Genomic DNA, 20,239 nt, shown 5'->3' with positions numbered 1-20,239 from the left:
CGCTGGCTATGCAGCCATGGCATGCATTATTACGCGCTACTGCTGGTCGCATCGTATCAACATGTGCGCTGCATGCAACGACGACGTTCTGTACGCGCTGAGGGCGCCGGCCCTGGTCCATCGACTGGATTTCCATGTCCGCGACAGTACATTGTAGTCATTCATCCTGAGCCACTCGGTTTTTTTTAATTTCGTCCAGTCCGGCCCAGTCGGCTACATAATTGTCTTGGGGGTTAGACAATGGGAAGTAGCCATGTAGGGGCGTGAGCCCGCCTTTCGCCACCGGAAGAGGACCCACACCTTGCTCTGGTGAGCTGCGTCGCGTTTTGATCATGCTGACTGAGGCTACTCCTTTTCACAGTTCGGCCTCCACTAAGGCCGCGGTCACACATGAAAAGTTTGCACCGCTTTTAAAGGGGCACTCCGGCTTCATTTTCGACGCCGAGTTTTCGATGCCAAGACGAAGGTAGGTGAAAGAGAAGACCCCTCGAACAAGAACGAGTCTCCAGAAGCGATCGAGTCGAGCAGGAAGACGACTTTTGAATTTCGGCCGAGCGAGCGCTGATGACGTAATGAGGGATTAGCTTGCCAGTGGAAATGCATCTGCGCACATACATTTCACATACTTTTTGGCCAATTTTCAATCGAAGAAGAGGTTGTTTGCTATGTTCTCCCAACGCCGTGAGCGATCCCGTCTTCTATACCCTTCCAGGTACCCTGAAGGTCCTCCAGAGGAGAATTTTTCCCCATCAAAGCGTTGTTGATCCGCTAAATTCGTCTCGAGACATATTCACCCAGTGCAGTGCTGATAAATGTAGAATGTTGAATCTGTGATAATTGTCGACGATGGAGAGAGAGGCTGATAGCCGCTGTCGCAGGGAGAGTGAAGCTGCTGGAAGTAACAACGGGGAGCCCGTTTGTATCACCTGAACAACCAGACTTCAAAGCAGCTTGACCAAATCGGAGGGTGCCTCGTTGCTTATCGTGAATATTACACCGACATGAATTAGTACAAGTATACTGGTGAGTTTTTATCTTGTTTTGTTCGTATGCTAGTACCCTGGCCTGGAGTTCTCGTTAGCAAATTCCTATTCCCTGGCGTTTTCTAAACATTCCGTGTAGGACTGAATACGTGATCAAGTATTCCGATTTGGGTAGACGTGGAATTTGGACATGTATTTTATAAAACAAAAATTCTAAATAGAGCGTTTGTAGAGAAATGGTTGCCCAAATACAACAAAATTTATTCTGCAGTTCTACAACTTGTACTGAAATCCAGTCAAAGTAAACATGATTCTTCATGACAGTTGGGGTCAATGAAATCTGATCCAGGCATAACGAATGGTGACGCCTGCCACCCCGGGAACGAATGCCCATTTGGTGGGGATACCAAAGTACTCGAAAGTAGTGCGTGCTTCAATGTGGCATGGAAGTTTTATCTGATCTCTGGTCAATGCAACATACGATAGCCATCATGAATTGCAGGCCTCGAACGCAACTAAGACCAGAATTGGCAGTTCCCTAAGTTAGATGCTTTATAATTCCATGGCCCTAGCTGTAGTTATAGAGGGTCACGTTTTTGCACATTATTCTTATAGGCGATAGGTTTATACTGATGGCCACAAACAACGGCAGTTCAAACTTCACTGATGTGTTCATGAGGTGAGAGATTTCTCTCCACTATTTCTGTTGTGCACACAGGTCTGTCCAATATGCATTGACCGTATTGGGTATGGTACCTGCTCTGAGAAGGGAATCGCTGGAGCCACAGTCCAACTATACAGGCTTTCAAGAAACAGAGAGGAGACATCTTTGCAAGCTGATACCTGATGTGTACCGACAGAATTCTCACGAGATACCTTACAGACTACGCCTGGTGTATACTTCATAGTACTCCTTCGACTACTGTCTACTTGTAGAATCAAGTCAACTGAAACAAGTTCAAACAACTCTGGCTTCAAACGAACCGTCGATTAGACAAACCGAAAACATTCTCTCGTATACTAGAGCACTCTGACAACTCACGACCTATTCCTAACGATTGCCACCGCTTATAAATATGTAGAGTACTAATTGGAATGTGCTCACAATCTCAACAATTCACTGAATTCAGTGCTATAATTATTTGAACTATGTGTTCCTTCCATAAATGTTGTATCCACATTATAATCCACAGTGCTGCAAAGTTTCAGAGTTCTCAGGGTATCAAACAAAATTATTTCAAATACAGTGATTGTTCGTGGACATTATAGCGTAACTTCTAGTTCCCTGGTCCTTTTCTTCTCTAGCTGCCGGCGAGTCCAACAGTGAAATTAATAGTTCAAACAATAGGAGGACAGAGGAAGTGTTTTTACTCAGAGTTTTACGCACTCAGCGATCATCAGAAAACAGTAAAATTGTTAGTTCATATTTATGTGGGGGGGGGGGGGTGAACATATTTCTATATAAGGGCCCTGCAACTGTAATACCACAGTACAGTAGATAGCAAATATGTAGAAAACAGAAATGCATGTTCCCATCATTGTACATGGACGGGCGCAGCAGGCCGAAGCTATCAGCCAGAACAGGATTTACAATCGCCTAGAGATACTTGAGCTATTCCAGTATTCTCCGTGAGCTGTCCCATTCCACAATGGTTCATGCCACCATTATTTCTGGTAGTATCCATGTGCATAATTCCAAGACCATCTCGGATTCTTCAGCAATTTGTGCCACGGCAAAAGACAACGCTGGACTCGGTCACTGGGGCTGTCAAAACTTCGCATCACAAATGAACTTCAATTTCTCATCTGGTTCAAGTATATGTACTGCCATGACTTGACCATGCTTCATCCACAGCTGGGCGAAGATTGTGGCGTTGAATTCCATAGCGCACCTTCTTGCTGCCATGCAGGAGTATGTTGAGAGAAGTGAACATCTTTTTACTAAAAAAACCGTGACTGAAGAGGATAGCATTAGCAATAGCCTTGGGTGAATTTCTTGCAGGTACACGTTGTTGGTAGGTCTACTGGTCGGTCTCCATATCGTCAAGTTCAGAAATCACCTGTAGGCTGTACTACACATCTTGCAGAAGGGATCCTGATCGAAAATTTTTCTGATCATAAAATTCACTATTAATAATAAACTGAGGGCGAGACAAATAGTCAGTACTCCCCGATTCCGTCTAGCTGCTTTGATCAAGTGATGCTAACAAGCTCCCCGTTGTTACTTCCAGCAGCTTCACTTTCCCTGCGACAGCGGCTATCAACCTTTCTGTCCATCGTCGACAATTATCACAGATTCAACATTCTACATTTGTCAGCAATGCACTGGGTGAATATGTCTCAAGACGAATTTAGCGGATCAACAACGCTTTGATGGAGATAAATTCTCCTCTGGAGGACCTTCAGGGTACCTGGAAGGGTATACAAGACGGGATCGCTCACGACGTTGAGAGAACATAGAAAACAACCTCCTCTTCGATTGAAAATTGGCCAAAAAGTATGTGAAATGTATGTGCGCAGATGCATTTCCACTGGCAAGCTAATCCCTCATTACGTCATCAGCGCTCGCTCGGCCGAAATTCAAAAGTCGTCTTCCTGCTCGACTCGATCGCTTCTGGAGACTCGTTCTTGTTCGAGGGGTCTTCTCTTTCACCTACCTTCGTTTTGGCATCGAAAACTCGGCGTCGAAAATGAAGCCGGAGTGCCCCTTTAAGGCTGCATTCACAACCGGGTACAAAAATTCGCGTTTACATGACTGTACAAACCACTTGCAACGCCTGTGCATTCACACAGTCAAATGCAGTGCATGCCAAACACGTAAAAAGTGACCCGCGTGACCCATGGCGAAGAGCGGGAATTTTGATTTCTGCATGAGCTGAGCGCACCGGTACCGTGCGGCCATTGGCTCAATTTTTCAAAAATACTTTTTTTCTACACAGCCCTACTGGAAAACAGGTGGAGAACAAAAAGAAATGAGGAAAAGGACAAAACATAGGGGTGTAGGGACGACGTGCTAATGTGCTGGGAGCAACTCAACTGACCAGAGGTCTCAACTAGGCATCGAAAAATGGGTGTGTGTGGGGGGGGGGGGTGCACAAGAACAACTGCAAAACAAACAGAGTCTAGAGAATACCATAAAAATAATAACTTGGTGCAAAATAATGAGAAGAAAATAATTAAGAAAAAGGAAAATCATAAACCACATGGCGCTAAAGCTGCACCAAAATAATAATTTAAAGGGGAAGTTAAGGCAAAAATTAAAATTTCACCAGTTGTAGTCTTCGGGGTGCTGAGTCGAATGGTCGTGGTCCGAGGAAGCTGAGACGCTCCCTTCCTACTTGAATCCCAATCGAACTCGCGCACTTCCACCGAAACTGGGTGACTGCGCCCTACTAGATGGGGATTTGTATGCAAAATGTCACTAAAAGCGCCATTTCGTTCTTATAAAAGCACGGATGACCGCGATTGGCCCATATGTTGTAGTCGTTGGGACGCTGAGTCGACTGGTTTTGGTCCGAAAAGGCTGCGATGCGGCGTTCCTCCTTTATTCCCAATCGAACATGGTTGAAGAAGCGGTCACGTGCTCCTGCGTACACCAGTCACCTGGTCACCGTGCCTGCAGGGTACAACTTACTAGCCTGTTTGACCTTTTTTGGGTGCAGTCCTGTCACCCGAGTTGAACTCGAGTTGAACCTTGGTGTGAAAGTTGTCACCTGCTGGCGTGGTGACCAGGTGATTTGGGCACCCAGGACCACGTGACCGCTTCTTCAACCATGTTCGATTGGGAATAAAGGAGGAACGCTGCATCGCAGCCTTTTCGGACCAAAACCAGTCGACTCAGCGTCCAAAAGACTACAACATATGGGCCAATGGCGGTCATCCGTGCTTTTATAAGAACGAAATGGCGCTTTTAGTGACATTTTGCATACAAATCCCCATCTAGTAGGGCGCAGTCACCCAGTTTCGGTGGAAGTGCGCGAGTTCGATTGGGATTCAAGTAGGAAGGGAGCGTCTCAGCTTCCTCGGACCAAGACCATTCGACTCAGCACCCCGAAGACTACAACTGGTGAAATTTTAATTTTTGCCTTAACTTCCCCTTTAAATTAAAACGAAACCGGGTGGAAAACCAAGAAATCATAACAAACAAAACAAACAAATAATAAAAGGTAAATGAAGCCCAATATCATCAGCATAGCCGAACCAAGGAACATGGCCCGTGCCACAGTCAAGAGTTCATCCGTAGAAGTCGGTAGCCATCAGCCAGTGTTGGTGCGTGAGGTACTGATGGACATCTTCTTTGAACGTGAGGAGCCGCTTCAAGCTGAGTGGAGTCCTTACAATTTCGCTTGGCAAGCCATTTCTTGGTCCGCTAGTATGATCTCGGTGGAACGCCTACACAACTGGTGTATTCCTCTGAGTGTGCTGGAGTTGTGAACCATAGCGGCCGTGTATATCATTTCCTGATCACCTTCGGATAGCTGCTTTGTGCACAGATTCAGCTCATCTGCAATTCTCTTCTCGGCAACAGCTCTTTTAAACATGCTTCAGTAGTTCCTTTTTCTTGCTGGTATTTTCCCCATAGTTCTATCAGCCGTAGCTCCACCTTGGTAGAAAAGACAACTCGAGGCATGATACCGGACTCTCCAAAAACTAACAAAAACTCTGTGCACTCGACACACCAAACCACTCGCTTCGACTTGCCTGAAAAGTAAAAGCCGAAATCCGCTTTCAAAGCCGCCTTCAAAGCCACTCCGGGAAGGCTTTGAACGTTGATGTGATTTTTCACTTTTCGCGCATGCTTCCATGCCTACTTCAAGGAACAAGACGCTTGTATACTTAGTTAGTTGAATGGGGTTTTGTACCGTGTACAGGCCGCGGTCACACGTGAAAAGCTTGCACCGCTTTTGCAGAGGCGAAAAGCGTAACTACCGCAGCCGCTTTGGCGGAACACACGATACAGCGGTCACACATGAAAAGCGTAACTACCGCAGCCGCTTTGGCGGAACACACGATGCAGCGGTCACACATGAAAATCGTAACTACGGCAGCCGCTTTGGCGGAACACACGATGCAGCGGTCACACATGAAAATCGTAACTACCGCAGCCGCTTTGGCGGAACACACGATGCAGCGGTCACACATGAAAATCGTAACTACGGCAGCCGCTTTGGCGGAACACACGATGCAGCGGTCACACATGAAAATCGTAACTACCGCAGCCGCTTTGGCGGAACACACGATGCAGCGGTCACACATGAAAATCGTAACTACCGCAGCCGCTTTGGCGGAACACACGATGCAGCGTTCACACATACATGGTAAACTACTGTGCTCCTCAATTATAGCTCAACGCTCCGCTTTGGCGGAGGGAATGCAAATGCAGCACGTCCTATGAAATTTTAGATGTTCTTGTCCGAATTTAAGCGACCTTTGCTCGTACAAGTAGAGCTATAGTGGATCGCTGACAGCCTGCTGAATGTCTCCTGTCAAGTACACTCGTGGATTTGGGGCACATTCACTGCGGCCCAGTACGGGTGTATTTGAAAATTAGTTTAGTTTACATCAATATCAAAATTTATTATAGTTGTATAGCAGGGTGTCGTTGACTCCTCCATGATCCATCATCGACCCAGCGACTGCGTGGATGCCGGCAATTGCAGTGAGGGTGTGGCAGAGTACTCTACTACTCCCTGGTTGCAGTCCTAATGTTGCATACTCTGGTGGACGTATTGCTTGGAGAGAGAAGGAGAGAGTTGGAGATCGTCCGTGATCGGGGCCAATGAGTTGGGAGACGGATTCCTTCACCAACTATCCACTCATAACGCAGGGGCAGATCCAGAGATCTCTACAGGGGGGTTCCGGTTGAACCAAAATTGAACAGCCAAAATATTATGGAATCAGATTGTATTGAAGTTGTGCGGTTGTAATTACGACAATCCGATTGTGTTAGTTGGAATCGCATGCTTTTAAAACAAACTACGGACACATATTCTTCCATCATCGACCACACCACAACTGCGCTCTCCACGTTGCCATAGCACACCACCACTGCACCATCGCTGGAGAGCGCAGTTGTGGTGTGGTGGACGATGGAAAACCTGTACAGGGCCAAATGCTGCTGCTTACCCTACATTGTACATATTTAGTATGGACACATAATCATAATTATACATGTTTGCAATCGACTGGCACACAGGTTCAGTGAGGGCTTGAAGACCCTTTCAACTTTTTTTGTAAAGATCGAATATGCAAGCCATGGGTTCGTTGAGAGCCAGAAATGCCGAAATGACAACTTTCCCTGTCCGTTTGTACTTTCGGAATTTTTTAGCATTTTTACGATGCGAAATGCTCTATAATCACAGGAGCATTGTCTTCCCTTGACAGAAACAACAACAGCGAAACAGTGTCGTCTCGACAATCCGTTCAAGGCCATCTAAAACACATCGCTGGCGCAGCACTCCGTTCCTGCGGAGTAACAACTAGTCACTACTGCATGCTGCAGCAGGTAGAGATTACTGACTCTCGGCTTTGCTTGGATGTCGGAGCCCTCATCTTCTGAGGAGCTTGAACTCTACGTGTACGATTCGAGGTTCGTTGAAGAGTGTCATCAATCGGAACATCCTTTCTCTTCCGGAAAAAAACTTGTCCAAGGAATACTGACCATACCCATCCAGAGCAGCAGTGAATGACAGCGCCAATGGAGGTAAAATTATTTGGATCGTTTCCAAAGATCAAAAAGGAAACAAGCTCCCAATGTTGTCTACACTACACGTCTACAGTGTCCGTTTGTAAATCACGGACATGAACGCCAGTAGACAGACTGCGTACACGGTACAGTATCGATCTACCGCATGCAGTGCACTGTACTCCTTGACTCAGTGACTGCAGTGTGATCGGACGGACGTCCTTTTGTGCACACATGATATTTTTCGTTATCACTCCCTTAGTATTGACTCACATAGATTTTTGCCATACCTAAGCAGTCAAATATTCCTGCATATTTCACTCCTTAGGGCTATATTGACTGCTTATATTTGACTGCTTAGGGGTTCCGCAGTTGAACGGTGCCTGTAGTGCAGCATTGTCACTGCATGAGTAGGTGGTGGTGCAACGGTTGTGCAATCATAAAACCGGGATTCATGAGGTAATCGTTCTGGAATTTGAAAAACGGACTGTTTGTCGTGATAAATCTAATATTGACTTCGTACTTGGTCAGTATAGGAAATAAAAACCTCGTAAAAGACCTCGGCTTCGCCTCGGTCTTTTACTCGGCTTTTATTTCCTATATTGACCTCGTACTCAGTCAATATTAGATACATATTTCTCAGCAGTACACTCTGCAAAATTTAGGGGGTTCCATGGAACCCCCGGAACCCCCCCCCCTGGATCCGCCACTGTAACGATGCAGTATTGTTTGCCGGATCTCCAGAACGTACAGTTCATTGGCAAAGAAGAACAATATGAAAACTCAATACCAAACGGCGACCAAACAACACCAGAACTCAGTGCAGAAGTAGGACACCAAACTCCAAAGCCATCACCATGCAGTATCGGCCAAAGCGGATCTGCGAAAGCGGAGCTTCCGCTCGCATTTTTTTGGCGTAGCGAAATCCAAACTTTCCGCCAGAGCGTAACTTAAGTCTCCGCCGTTGCCGAGGCAACGGTGGAAGCGTAAGTTACGCTTTAGCGGAACCGCCAAAAAAAGTGCATGTGTGACCGGGGCCTTAGCGGAGGCAAAAATCGTAACTACGGCAGCCGCTTTCGCGGAACACACGATGCAGCGGTCACACATACATATAGGGCACTTTCGATTACACGCATTTCCGTCAATTCTAGAATTAGGTATTGTTGATGCACAGTTCGATTACACAAAAAGTGACAAACTCCGTCGTTAGAATTGATTTTATCCAATTCCGTCAAATCCGTCAATTCTGAAGAGAGGGCGGAATTTCTCTAATTCTGGCGCCAGAATTGCACACTCGGTGTGTTACCGGTCTGGTCATGTGTCGTATCCGGTCGGCCCGGGGTTAGACTAGAGGCTGCGGTCGTGGACATAACTAACTTACTAAATCTTCTTACAAGGCCGTGCAGTGGTGGCCACTTGGAGAGAGAGAGTCCACCAACAGAATTACTCTTACGCACGCACTCACATATACCTAGACATACTCTCACACACACACTCAGGAATAATTATACAGACACGTACACTCACACCAGCGTTCAGGTTTACTCACATCTTCAACGAAGGCAACTTAGTTCAAGAGATGATATGAGAGCACAAGGCAAGAGAGACGAAAGCCGAAGCTTCCGCCTGAAGGCGGAAGGCAAGAGGGAGAGAAAGAGAGAGAGAGAGAGAGAGAGAGAGAGAGAGAGAGAGAGAGAGAGAGAGAGAAAGAGAGAGAGAGAGAGAGAGAAAGAAAGAGAGAGAGAAAGGCAATTGCCATAATATCTAACTACGGGCAGGAGGCTGATCCCCCCCCCCCCCCTACGACATAAAAGAAAAGGCGATTATGAATCCGTTTACGGGAGATAAATAAATAATTAGACACCTAAATAAGGCAGAATTGTCACGTAGAGGCCTGAAAGGCACGTGTCAATAGTATGGATACGACATATCCCCCCGCTTACACGGAAAAGAACACGTCCTTGTGTTATACGTAACTTAATAAATTAAACTAAGATTATGGCTAACAATTTTAACTTCACGAGTGCAGGTCAAATTGGAGTCCCTACCAAAATTGTTCCAAAACTAACTGTAATATCGAACACAACCAATCCAGTCAGTACCACTGAAGTCACTCATTAGTGGCACACAGGACTCCCAAACAGCTGGGGCGGATGGCGGGAACGCGTGGTTCGCCTTTCCATCACGCCAACTGGCGGAGCACTGTCAAATACCAGAGCGGTGTCCTCCTCGTCTCGGGCGGCGGTGGTTGTCCGTTGGCACCAATTTACTTCGGCCCTTGGTCTGAGGTTTCCTTTTCCAGCTCCTTAGGTAGGCGGTCAGCAAAATCCTCTGACAACAATGTAGTGGTGGATCCTGTATCAATCACAGCGTTTACTGGACATCCATTCACCACTCCAGGCACCAACATGTCCGCACGCTCACTCACATGTTCAAAGAAGACCGAACACATAGATCAGGCTATTGTTTTCTGTCGCAGTCTAAGTATTGCAGATACTGACTTCAACCCCACTGTTCCAGTTCCCGGGAAAATCTACAAAAGCGGATGCAAACGACCTTCCGTCTTTTACAGCACACCCTTGAAGCTGTGCTCTTCGTTAATAATGACAACTCTTGGAGTAAGTACTCCAACAGACTGAGAATCCGCAGAAAATGGCACTAGACTAGAGCCATTTCGTCGCTAAAGAGCGGTAAAAACCGCACTCTTCTGCTCTGCTCTTAATCCCCTGGGTTTTTTCTCTGACAATTTCCCAGGACATGGGGCATACTCCTCCAGCTCATTAAGTTCCAATGGGTCCCTTGGGATCATTGTGTTTTGACCATTATATTGGGGGTCTCGACGCCCAGAGCTTGGAAGATAATCAATCAGGCTTCCGGTAAATTCCGGGCATGGTCATCGCAGAATTAGAGCTATCCGATCTCTAAAGAGCGGTAATAGCATCAGCTATATCCCAGAGGCTAATTCATAGTTTTCTTGTAAGAAAATATGATTGAGACATCAGTAATTTGCAGCGAAGATACTTTTTGATTTGAGAATGGTGTGTGCAGGGATCTCCATGTAATGAAGTGGCTGCAGTGGAGTATGCATACCATAAGAAATCCTCTATTTCTATTCAACCAATAGAAACGTCTTTGCACAAACATACATAAAGATGTACTTGATAATCATATTGAAAAGACGTTTCTATCAGTTTTATAGAAATTGATGATTAGAAAACTGAAGTAACAAGCATGATTACCTAGGTGAAAGCAAAGCATATGGAGGGCACTGGGCTTTCCAGCCAATTGATTTGTAAACCAATTATTAATTATCTGAAGTTGTAATTTTCAGCGTGTATCAGGCGTGCACCAGCATACATGCCAGCAGTCATTCAGTCACTCTGACTGGCGGGGTACCAGCGTACATGCCAGCAGTCACTCTGACTGGCGGGGTATCAGCGTACATGCCAGCAGTCAATCTGACTGGCGGGGTATCAGCGTACATGCCAGCAGTTACTCTGACTGGCGGGGTACCAGCGTACATGCCAGCAGTCACTCTGACTGGCGGGGGTACCAGCGTACATGCCAGCAGTCACTCTGACTGGCGGGGTACCAGCATACATGCCAGCAGTTACTCTGACTGGCGGGGTACCAGCATACATGCCAGTCACTCTGACTGGCGGGGTACCAGCGTACGTGCCAGCAGTCACTCTGACTGGCGGGGTACCAGCGTACATGCCAGCAGTCACTCTGACTGGCGGGGTACCAGCGTACATGCCAGCAGTCACTCTGACTGGCGGGGTACCAGCGTACATGTCAGCAGTCACTCTGTCTGGCGGGGTACCAGCGTACATGCCAGCAGTCACTTTGACTGGCGGGGTCCAAAAATTGGTACTCAAAGGTGTCGCTAAACACCCTAAATACGACTCGGATTGCTGTTTTTGTGAAAGGCTTAGTGCGCATCTGGGCACGCATGAACCGCAAGCGTACCGCGTCCACGCACCAATTGTGAACACAGCTTAAGCTTCAATTTGTGGCCTCCTGCTTTGCTGCAATTGCGGCAGGGGTCGACGTCTTCACCAAGATTTGAGGCAGACCCTTCAGTACTCAACAAAACGCTGAACAAGAAGCGTGTTCAAATTCAGGCCATGAAACTTTGTTTTCAAGCAATGGATGCCTGCAGGTGTCAGGTGATGACGTCATACTAGCATTTTTACATTAGATTATAATGAGCAGTAGCAGTAGCAGTAGCAGCAGCAGAGAGATAGGGTAAGCAGTTCAGCACCTTCTTTCCTTGACAAGCACTGCGCTCATGTTGTTGCTGGTTTCAGGCCTGCTACCTTCGTAGCAACATGCACCACAGGCAGCGCATTTCAGGAATTTGAGAACACTTTGTTCTTGCAAAACTCAACTTCAGCATGCCAAATTCAAGAGATATACCAGGATTCGTATTCCTTTGTTTGCAAAAAAATCACGGTTTGCGTCAGACTCGGCTAGAGGGCGAGTTTTCCGCATCCGCATGAACGCCACCAACCCTTCAAGGATCAAGGCGCATATGCAGCTCCTAAAGCGGTGGGAGGGAATGTGGGCCGATATGAACTACAGAAAAAAGATTCGCACTCTGGGCGAAATATTGCGGAACGCGAAGAATTTGTTTGATGCGGAAGAGAGCTTCAAGACCACAACGGCTTTCGTAACAATTGCGTGGGAAGGGTCATACCAATGTTCGAATCCAGAAATCAGTGATTTCGATAGCCTGACTAAGACAATCAAGTCACAAACATTGCGATGTGCGAAGCGACAATTGTAATGACAAGTCGGAAGTACCTATATTTTTTTATTCAAACTGATAGAAACGTCTTTGCAATACAAAACCCGCTCCCGATAATAACATTTTTTAAGGGGGACATGTCCCCCAGACCCCCTCTTCCTCTTCGCCTCCTTTCGGTCATACAAATTTTTAGAACCTGGTAGCGCTCCAGCAAAGTGATCTGTCAGGGATTAGGACTGCCCTGAAAAGAGAACAAAATGTAAACCCCAACAGGACTGGAACCTGCGACCTTGCTTGTCATGAGCATAGCTCTAACTATCTAAGCTATGGCACTGTGCACAACCTAGAAAGCGCTGACAATTTTTTCACTAAAATTTCAGCTCAAAAAAACTTTCCTATCAATTTTGTTTTTCTCGTGAATGGTCACCGTTTCCGGTTGAAAGAAGTCCTTTCTTTGGAATTTGACGAAATTATTCATCGACTAATTTTCTCTGTTTGTAAAACACAAGGATTGAGAGTGAGTGGATATTGCAGCAGCAGAAATACCTTCGCGTTTGAATTGCCATTGCTGCGCTTCACTACGAACAATACAATACCATGCGGACAAATGTGAGCACACGACACGGAGTACTGTACATCAGCAGAAGCCTTTTCCAATAAATCGTTACGGGTTAGGGCTGCAGTACTACTAGAACTCAGCGCACACCTTCAGTGAAATGTTGGGGACTGAATGGGAGAATCTTACCTGACTTCAAGCCAGGGAGAAGCACCTGCTCCCGAAAGCGGCCGGATGGTTCTTGTCCGGCGTCTGCTATTCTGGTAACGTTGACCCGGACGATAGGTAGTCCCACAAATCTAAACGCCACCTGCCGATTGGCAGGTAATGAACGAAAGCGCTGAACTTCCGCAACCGGATTGCGACGGAGCGTCACTCAAACTCCCAGAAAATAACAATAATGAAGGGCCGCAAGCAGAACACGCATCCGCCCAGAACACCTACAGACGGCAACGAGCAAGAAAAAAACGATTCCGCATTGAACTGAAGCGCGGACGGTGCAGCAGTCCAAGATCCCATCTACACGTTCGCTGCACGCTCCAGCGGCCAGAGCTCTGTGGCTTCATTCATCTGTCTGATCTGGCAAAAGTTGTAGATTTACGCGTAGATTATGTACATGACTGTACAACATGACATCAGATTCTACTGCCTGCTCCACACTACAAAAGTACAGTGCTGCTCGTGTAGATCAACACGTACTAGTAGATGTACGAGTAGGTCTAAAATCATTGCGGGCCCATCTTTCGGCTGATACCACGCCAACTCCGAAATGAAGCCGACTGTCGACTGTGTCGCCAGAGGCGGACTAGCTGTTCAAGTGTCATCACATGCAACAGTGATCGATGTCGCCTGTACAGTGCACTATATTATTATTATGATTATGTAGACGCTAGGCTTGTCTGTTCACACACTTACACGTCACGTGGTACACAGCCGGGCTAGATCGTAGTACTAGTGGAAGCAAGGCAGGGCAGAGGAAATGAGATCCTTTTTTTTTACAGGCAGTACCTACAGCCAGTTCAAGGCCAAAGGCAAAGGCGTACAAAGGCTGTCATCCACAGCAGCACTCTACACAACACATCATCATCATGCAAGTACTAGTACATTTTACTCATTCATCCTGAGCCGCTCGCCACGTTTTTTAAAAAATTCGGCCAGTCGGCTACTACATGTGTCGTATCCGGTCGGCCCCGGGGTTGGCCCCCACGGCTGTGGTTTGACATGAACTAACTTACTAATAAACCTTCACATTACAAGGCCGTGCAGTGGTGGCCACATGGAGATAGTCCCACCAACAGAACTACTCTTACGCACGCACACACATATACCTAGACATACTCTCACACACACACACTCAGGCATATACAGACACGTACACTCAGAGCAGCGTTCAGGTTTACTCACATCTTCACAGGAGGGTACATGTAACTCAGTTCAAGAGAAGATAATGAAGAGCACAAGGCAAGACAGATAGAGAGAAAAGGAAGGTGATGGCAATACTATCCAATTGCGGCCATGGAAGTCCATGGCCACCAAATTGCTGGTCCCGCGTGCAATAGCGCATCAAACCGTAGTAAATATGTGTACAAACTGTTGCATAAAGAGCGGGAGCTAGGTGAGGAAATAACAGCGTATACCAAATAAGGAAGGCCCCAGGCCTTGCGTGAAGACATAAAATAAAGACGATTATGAACCCGTTTATGGGAGATAGATAAATAATTAGACACCTAAATAAGGCAGACTTGTCACGTAGAGGCCTACAAGGCACGTGTCAATAGTATGGATACGACATATCCCCCCGCTTACACGGAAAAGAACACGTCCTCGTGTTATAAGTAACGTTATAAATTAGACTAAGATTATGGCTAACAATTAAACTAAACGAGTGCAGGTCAAATTGGAGTTCTTATCAAAATCTGTTCAAAGACTAACTGTAATATCGAACACCACTAATCCAGTCAATACCACTGAAGTCACTTACTCGTGCCACACAGGACTCCCAAACAGCTGGGGCGGATGGCGGGAACGCGGAGTTCGCCTTTCCATCACGCCAACTGGCGGAGCACTGCCAAATACCCGAGCGGTGTCCCCCTCGTCTCGGGCGGCGGTATCAGTGGCATCAGGCTGGTAGGACGGAGTCAGGGTGGATGCCATGGGCTGCGGTGGGTCCGACTCATCTTGCTCGTGAACCTCCTGCAGCCGACTCGGTCGATGATGGCAACTTTTCAGCCGGTTGACATGCACTATCAGCCGACGTGCCGTGGGCTCAGACAGTTTGATGCGGTAGGTGACGGCTGAGAGCTTCTCCTCGACTAGGTACGGTCCGTCCCAAAGTCTAGCAAACTTGGCGGTTGTACCCGTCGGTATAGTTGGCACCAGAAGCCACACTGCGTCACCTGCTGCAAACGTCAAGGCCTTAGCGTAGCGATCACGGATATGCGCTTGATAACGGTGCACGTTGCCCAGGTGTTCCCGGACCTGTACATGAGCGTCCTCCAGGCGTCGGTGGAGAGCACTCACAAATTCCGGCTGTGACGATACTGTGGATGCTTCTCCTGGCGGTAATCCAGATGCCAAGTCTTGAGGTAGGCACAACTCTTGACCAAAGAGTAGATAGCTTGGACTGTAGCCGGTACTAGTCTGCGGCAACGAGCGGTATCCCATCAAGAAGGCTGGCAACTTGATGTCCCAATCTCGATGATTCCTGCAGACATAGTGTGCCAGGCTACGCTGAAGCGTTGGGTTGAATCTTTCAAGCAGACCATCACTCTGTGGATGGTACGCAGTTGTCCTGGTCTTATCTATGCCAAGCAGAAAGCAAACACTGCGAAACAAAGGGCCATCAAAGTTTTTGCCCTGATCGATATGCAACCGATCAGGAGCAATAGTCCACTACAACCAAAATATGGCGGTTCCCTTCCGCTGTCTCCGGTAAATTGGGGATCAAATCCATTGCTACTCGCTCAAAAGGATACCCCATCCAGGAAGACTGTGGTGGAGCGCCAGACCCTCTGCCTACGGGACGTTTCGACTGGCTACAGGAAGAACAACTTGCAACCCAATCTAAGACATCTTTCTTCATGGCTACCCAGTGAAATTGTTGCGTCAGTTTCTTCTGCAGGCGTGTAGAACCCGTATGTCCCCCCCCCCCTGGTCATAATACTCTTGCACAACCAAAGAACGTAAATGTCGGGGAACTACGACTTGCAAGATAGATGGCTTACTGGGGCAGGGGTCCTCCCAACGACGGCACAACACCCCCTCATGATGAACCAGCATTTCATGATTTTTCCACAAAATACGTACCTCAGGACTGCTACCCATCATGTCCTGCGGGCAAGGCGGAGAGTCCATACCTAGCCAGGACACTACTTGGGCGAGATCTCGGTCCTTCTCCTGTTCCGTTTCCCATCTTGACCACGGCCAGTTGAAACGGCGGATGAGGGGTGTGGGGATGTTGCCAGCGTTAGCGTGTGATCGACCTGCCCTGTACAATATGGTGAACTCACATTCAGACAAAAATTCCAGCCAGCGAGCCACAATCGCCGGTGGATGTTGAAAGTTAGCCAAATGTTCCAGAGAATGGTCGCTGTGCATATAACAAATTCAAATTTTCTACCAAGCAGGTACCAACGGAAATACTGCACAGCCCACACCAAGCCCAACAATGTTTTTTTGGTGGGGGTTAGACAATGGGAAGTAGCTATGTAGGGGTGTGAGCCCGCCTTTCGGCACCGGAAGAGGACCCACACCTTGATCTGGTGAGCTGCGTCGCGTTTGCTGTGGAGTGCTGTGCTGTGCAGTGGAGCTTGCATACCATAAGAAATCCTCTTTTTCTATGCAACTAATAGAAACGTCTTCGCAAAAAACATACATAAAGATGTACTTGATAATCATATTGAAAAGACGTTTCTATCAGTTTTATAGAAATTGATGATTAGGAAACTGAAGTTACAAGCTTGATGACCTAGGTGAAAGCAAAGCATAGGGAGGGCACTGGGCTTTCCAGCCAATTGATTTGTAAACCAATTATTATTTATCTGGATTTCCCAGAGGCTGAATCGAGTAGTTAGGGTGTATGGTGCTAGATTTTCATTTTTGTCATTTTTTCAAACATAACACGAGGTTTGATCCTGAACACACACTGACAGGTCAGGTACATTTTACGGAGTAATTATTATTATTCTGTGGTGCTAGCTTATCGGTTTTTTTTCTTCATTTTTCCAATTGTTCGCACACATAACGTGGTATTGGAACATGCACTCTCTCCTTGCATGCATTCCTTCCATACACTTCGCATACATACTCATCCTACCAACTTGCTTCACGTTATGATCCTTGCGTTGAAAGCCCTATTTCACTATTTGACCAGCTTCTTTACTGGTATGGTATTGTCGCACACCATGCATGCTGCATCAGTTATTTATTCACCTTCCCGTGGCCAGAGAATATAGGCCAATATGGAGGGAGGGGCGGCAGCCAGCCATGGTAGGGAAACAAAAACGAAGCAAAAATAAATAAATATCCCTTTATGTACTGATTTCCAGCACAGAATAAAACAGAATTTATATTTTCTGCACAATTTACACCTTCAACAGGCTACAACTTTGACCTCCTTCACTGCATTTCTACAATCTTAGGCTCTTTGGAAAGCTCCGGGCGAGAGCAACGCCAGCATACCAGACTCCATCAACTAGCTGCCACAAATCAGGCGCGGGATTACAGCAAAGTCCACCCCAAGCCAAATATGCGAGTAAATTCCACCATCAATGCCATTCCACTCTCCTCTATCACAGAAAGCTCTTTTCAAAGCGATTCAAACCTCAGCCAACAACGTCATTTTCATGTGCTCAGTTGGTCAAAGAGCACACAGATAAGGATTTCCCCCTAAAATGACAAAGAGATCGGATCAAAGTATTTCAATAACCTACGAGGAGACAATAGTCGTAAAATGGCAATGAATATAACTTAGGGCTGCCACTTACTCCGATTTTTGATCGCCTGTCCGACAAAGCAACCGATTTTGTTCCGCACAGAGGGACAACCGATTATTATATTTTGAGCGCTTTTTAGTCCAGTTGGCCATTTATTCATAATTGACATGGTTGTAGCACGTGTGCTGCACAGTTACAAATGTGTTCTGGGGCCCCAACAGCAAGCCATTTTCCTAAATATTTTCACCAAGGGGGCCGTGCCCCCTGCCCCCAAGCGGGGGACACCCCGGCACCCCGTCAGATTTTTCTCCCTCCAAGTGTGGCAGCCCTGTAACTAATTCTGCACTCATGAGCCATGACCATGTACATGTGAAATGTTGTTTTTCTGCTGAATGGTCACCGTTTCCGATTGGAAGAAGTCCTTCCTTTGGAATTTGACGAAATTATTCATCGACTAATTTTCTCTGCTTGTAAAGCACACGGATTGAGAGTGAGGGGATATTGCAGCAGCCGAAATACCTTCGCGTTTGAGTTGCCGTTGCTGCGCTTCACTACGAACAATACAATACCATGCGGACAAATGTGAGCACACGACACGGAGTACTGTACATCAGCAGAAACCTTTTCCAATAAATCGTTACCATGGTTATGGGTTAGGGCTGCTGTACTGCTAGAACTCAGCGCAGACATTCAGTGAAATGTCGGGGACTGAATGGGAGAACCTTACCTGACTTCAAGCCAGGGAGAAGCACCTGCTCCCGATAACGGCCGGGTGGTTCCTGTCCGGCGTCTGCTATTCTGGTAACGTTGACCCGGACGATTGGTAGTCCCACAAATCTAGGTAAAGGTACAGTTTAGGGTCCCAAATTATTTTAGTGGGTCAGCATGCTCTACAGAGTCCCAGGCATGCACATTACACATAGGCCTTGGCCACAACTGACATCGAATACGATGTGGATGGACAACCACTGGTGTATGCAAAATCACCTTACGATGCGAACGAAGACGGCGCAAAGGACCATGAAAATCGCCTGAGTTTGAAGCTCGGTGATGCCGTGCGTGTCTTGAACACCTCCATGGGCAAGGGATGGTGGTGGGTAGAAGTCGATGGCGAGTCTGGCTACGTTCCATCATCATTCCTTGGCACTGAGGATGACCTGCGCGGCGCGGAGGAAGCCCCCTGGCAGAACGACGAATATTTTGACTTCTACCCACCACCATACCTTGCCCATGGAGGTGTTCAAGACACGCACGGCATCACCGAGCTTCAAACTCAGGCGATTTTCATGGTCCTTTGCGCTGTCTTCGTTCGCATCGTAAGGTGATTTTGCATACACCAGTGGTTGTCCATCCACATCGTATTCGATGTCAGTTGTGGCCAAGGCCTATGTGTAATGTGCATGCCTGGGACTCTGTAGAGCATGCTGACCCGCTAAAATAATTTGGGACCCTAAACTATACCTTTACCCAAATCTAAACGCCACCTGACGAACGAAAGCGCTTCACTTCCGCAACCAGATTGCGACGGAGCGTCACTCAAACTTCCAGAAAAAAACAATATGAAGGGCCGCAAGCAGAACACCCATCCACCCACAGACGGCAACGAGCAACAAAAAAACGATTCCGCATTCAACTGATGCACGGACGGTGCGGCAGTCAAAGATCCCATCTACACGTTCGCTGCACGCTCCAGCGGCCAGAGCTCTGTGGCTTCATTCATCTGTCTGATCTGGCAAAAGTTTTTGATTTACGCGTAGATTATGTACATGACTATATTTGACTGCTTAGGTATGGCAAAATCTATGTGAGTCAATACTAAGGGAGTGATAATCAGAATTCCACTGTACACTGTACACTGTACAGGCGACATCGCTCACTGACAGTCTGTTGCATGTGATGACACTTGAACAGCTAGTCCGCCTCTGGCGGCACAGTCGACAGTCGCCTTCATTTCGGAGTTGGCGTGGTATCACTATCAGCCGAAAGATGGGCCCGCAATGATTTTAGACCTACTCGTACATCTACTAGTACGTGTTGATCTACACGAGTAGCACTGTACTTTTGTAGTGTGGAGCAGGCAGTAGAATCTGATGTCATGTTGTCTATATTGACCCCTTATATTTGACTCCTTTTTAGCAATTGAACACGCTTGTGGCTCAATGTAGCTGAACCATCGGACCTTATTTGTCAGCTTGGATCACGTGATCCATCCAGCTGCCGCGTGCGGCAAACAGCACAAATAGCGCCAACTCTGGCCTGCGAGAGTTTGCTGCGACTAGCGCGCTAGCGCTCGTGACGTACTACAAACGCGCTAGCCAGAATGCTTTGACT

The 20,239-nt window shown here is 47.1% G+C and overlaps 1 long non-coding RNA gene across 1 annotated transcript; it reads right to left on the bottom strand.

The window, feature by feature from the left end:
- Positions 1-9,220: 9,220 nt before the first annotated feature.
- LOC135812126 (uncharacterized) lies at positions 9,221-13,416 on the bottom strand. The gene is made up of 2 exons (XR_010552753.1): positions 13,164-13,416; positions 9,221-10,091 (listed from the first exon to the last, which is right to left on the bottom strand). It is a non-coding gene; the product is annotated as an uncharacterized LOC135812126 (long non-coding RNA).
- Between the last annotated feature and the right edge of the window lie 6,823 nt (positions 13,417-20,239).

The sequence above is a fragment of the Sycon ciliatum genome, chromosome 3 (genome assembly GCF_964019385.1).
Source record: "Sycon ciliatum chromosome 3, ocSycCili1.1, whole genome shotgun sequence".
Classification (NCBI taxonomy): Eukaryota; Metazoa; Porifera; class Calcarea; order Leucosolenida; family Sycettidae; genus Sycon; species Sycon ciliatum.
Note: the sequence above shows the minus strand (reverse complement) of the source record. Positions and strands in the feature narration are given on the sequence as shown.